The sequence below is a fragment of the Chaetura pelagica genome, unplaced genomic scaffold, assembly GCF_000747805.2.
Source record: "Chaetura pelagica isolate M959 unplaced genomic scaffold, ChaPel_1.0 scaffold133, whole genome shotgun sequence".
NCBI lineage: Eukaryota > Metazoa > Chordata > Aves > Apodiformes > Apodidae > Chaetura > Chaetura pelagica.
Window position 1 is genome coordinate 186,058 of NW_009952795.1, and position 3,836 is coordinate 189,893.

The following is a 3,836-nucleotide window of genomic DNA, read 5'->3' on the forward strand; positions in this document are numbered from 1 at the left end:
AAAGAGGTGAAAGAGTTGGCCCTGGACTTAAAAAAGGTGTGTGTCTGCAGGGCTTGGAGAGCTGTAGGAATATTTTCCCCAGCCAGCCTTGAGTGTTGTTTCAGATGGGAAACCCCCTTGCCTGTAATTTCACTTCTCCAAAAATATTCTGGGGGGGTTGTCTCAAAGCCCAGCTGTTTCACACTGAGCTCTCAGGGACTTTCTGGTCCTGCAAGGCTGCAACGGGTGAGTTGTAAAAATAGGATGTATAAATACATCCCTGTCCTTTTGGCTTCAAACCACACCCCCACCAAAAATGTTACGGGCCTGAAAAGTTGAGGAATGGGTAAAAATGCAGTTTAATGCTGCAGAGAGAAATCATAAATCAGCTCCTGAGCCCTGGATTTATTGGGGAGCCATCTGCCCCCCTCTAGAGATAATGTCTGGAAGGGAACCTGCCTGCAGAGCCAGGGATAAAACTGTAGCAGGCAGGAAGAAGGAGGCTGGGGTCACATCCCTTGGCCAACGACCCCAAGCAGAAACACGAGCAGAAGATGCAGGAACAATAGAGAAAACAGGATGAAACCAGCCTGATCCGCAGGGATCCCGGCGGCTGGGAAACCGGTTATGAAACACAGATGGGGCAGAGCTGGGGCCTGTGTACAAGGGGAAAAACTCTCCCAGCTCAGGAAGAAGCATCTGACAGAGCTCTGGTGGCTGCTGGGGTGTCCAGCCCCCATGTGCTGAAGCCACCAGAGGGAAGGTGTCAGGCAGAACAAGCCCAAGCATCCGTGGATGCTGTGGTGGCATCTGGACCAGCTGTGGGGAGGAAGCGACCACCTGGCCATGGATCTGTGCAGCTCCGTGCCATTGGAGCACGGATGCTCCAAGAGATGGTGCTGAGCTATACAGGGAGACCAGAAAAAAAACCCTCCCTGGAGGTTAGAGGGAATGGCTCGAGCACATGTGGTCCTGAAGCGTGTGAGCTCCGTCTGCTCCTCCATGGTTTCCTTTCAAAGCCAGGATCCTGGGCCAGATGGATCCCAGTTGGACGTGGCGCAGCTGTCGTAAGGAGACCCTAGGTCCTGGCAAGGGTTCCTCCCCGTTGGACCCAGGGCTGCATCCATCTCATGTCAAGAGCTGCGACTCCAGAGGAATGTCTGGCAGATGGTTGGTCTGGAGAAGGGACCACACAGCATCTCACCAGCCCGCCTGCCGCTGCAGAGGGTGCGGGCGCACGCGCCGCCACCCCTCCCTGAATTCAGCCCATCCCTCCAGGATTTTGTGATCCCTTCCCCAGCTTTCCATGCCTCCCAAAGGAAAGGGAGCACCCCATTTCTTTGGGGGACACTGAGTCATCTATAGCAAGTGACCAACTGGGAATAAAGGGCAGAGGGAAAGGTTTTTGCTTGGAGTTTCAGGGACATGGGATTATTACTTCCATTAACTCCACAGAGATCAGACACAAACATCTGCCTGCAAAACTGCAGCACCTTTTCCTGCCCTTCTTTTAATTTTTTCCAAGCAGAGGCAGCAGCCATGAGGGTGGTACCTGTGCTTTGTACCCGAGTCCTCTGCAGCAGCAGCAGCAGAGCTCAAGATTCCCCTGGACTGTCCACAGGCAGCAAGACCTTTGCTTTGCTTTGCATTTTCAGCCAACCAGGAGAAAAACGTCACTTCTTCCTCCTGTTGGAGCAGGGAGCTCAGGACTGACAGTTGCAAAGTGCAGCCTACGTGCCTTTCTTCCCCACCACATCCTTTATTTAACGCTGTGAGGTCTGAGATTAGGGATAAATACACCAGATATTGGCTCTTCCAGGCTCCGGATGCCTCCTCAGACAGGGGTGTGGAGGAGGCCTCCATGGGATGCTCTGATCTGGAGCAGCCAATGAGATATCCAGGGCCTGGAGGACAGTGTTATTTGCCAAATATTTGCACTTCTGGGAGAAGGAGTGGGAGGAGAGGGAGAGGATGGGCTGTGCTGCCTCTGAACCTAGGCAGGGCCTGGGGGAAGCCACTGCTACCAGCAAATAATCCGTGTGGGTGTGAGCAGAGCCCTGGAACTGCTGATGGGACCATCCCTGCCTGCTGCCCTCTGCCCTGGGTTGGTGTCTCTGTGACCACACGGTGTGCTCGTTAAATTAACACCTCCCCTTATACAGCCTCCAGACACAAACTGTACTAAAGCCAGGTATCCCATTGCAGGAGGGGTCAGGAATGTGTGGGGTAACCCAGGTGGCTTTAGCAGCTGGTTGGGGAGGAGGAAAAACTCAATTTCAATTCAGTATCTTAGTTTCTACATCAAAAATATGGCTCAGGGCTATGGACATTCCCTTCCTACACAGCCAGCATCAAATGGCACTGAAGGGCAGCAACATGGCAAACCCTTTCTGGAGCAATCCTTTGGGATGCTCTGCCCTCACAGGCACGTGGTACTCATCCCACTGTCCATCTACAAGGCTTTTCAAACCACACTGAAGCTTCTCCTACACCATCCAATCTGAGATTTGACAGCAAGTTTAAGGGAGGTGGATGCTCCTGAGGCACATCAGCGCAGCTAAAATCCATGGTACAGCCAAACCCTCCAAAATGGAGGCTGGAGGGATCTTCTTTGAGTCTGTTTTGCCAATAATAGAGCTAGGGGTGGTGGTTTGAAGAGCAATTTATAAAGTCTCCATAGAGTTTTGGGCTATAAAGGGATCATGAGATGATCTAATCCAGCCTCCCATCTATCATAGGTCGTTAAACAGCACTTCATTACTCCTGGGAATGGGAGCCAAAACAGCTCATCCAGAAAGGGGCTCTGTCTTGATTTAAAGACATGAGGAGACAGAGGACTTGCCACTTCCCCTGCTGGCTTGTCTCAATGGTTACTCACCCTCTCTCTTACAACATGCCTCCAACTTCTAAATTTAAAGATTTTCTGGCTTGATCTTCCAGACATTACTACTTGTTATTTCTTCTTTGGGGCAGAACACACCCAGCAAGACCCAGTGCCCAGGAAAATATTCTGAAAGCCCAAACATCTCTTCATTTTGCAAGAGAGCCACACAGGTCCAAGCTCAACCTGGGCAAAACAAGTCCTTGAACCTTCTGAACACCAGCTGACCAATTCTTTTGCATTCCCTGCCACTGGTGTCCCAGTTTAAAGGTGAATACTGGATGCAGATGCAATATCCCAGCGCAGACTTTGTGGAGTTAACGTAGAGCGCTGTGAGACAAACTGCCTGGTTGGGAATGACACCTCAATCTGTTTCTGCAAGGGTGGACAGATAGGTTGCACCTTCAAACAACTGTTTTTTGGGCAAAGGTGAAGAGGTGATGGCTAGGCAGCCCAAATCACCCCTGGGTAAGCCTGGGTTTGGGCTCACCTGCAAGTTTTATGAGGCTTTGCTTCATACTGAGTTGAAAATAGGTGGAAAACTATCAAATGTTTAGAAGGCAGCACTGAAATCTTGCTTCCCTGGTCCACAAAAGCAGGACAGAACGTTTTCTACACCCTCTGGATAGAAAGCCTTGCAGGACTGGCTGCTGTGAGCTGGCTAGATGCAGCTTCCACGGTGCAACAAGAGATCAGGCATGTGTCTTACGGGTACAGAGGGAGGGGATGAGATGGATGTAGGGCTGGCAGGGAGCTGGGGCCATCTGAAAAGGCAGTGGGGAAGAAAAGGGGATGGAAAAGCTTCTCTGCAACATGGCAGGAGAGCTCTGGGCACACAGGAGTTCGGCTGCTGCCAGCAGAGAGCTGCCCTCTGCTCCCAGCTGCAGGGAGAGGCACAGCTGGCCCCACATCCCAGGTTATCAGCACAACTTGCCCCCGAGTCCAAGGCACCTTGTTCTTCCCTGTTCTCTTTCCC

General features: G+C 51.7%; 1 protein-coding gene across 1 annotated transcript in view; it reads right to left on the minus strand.

Annotated features, from left to right (window-relative positions):
* The window catches only part of RNF24 (ring finger protein 24), an 11,703-nt gene that overhangs the window by 7,054 nt on the left and 813 nt on the right, over positions 1-3,836 (minus strand). The gene's annotated exons all lie outside the window — the stretch shown is intronic.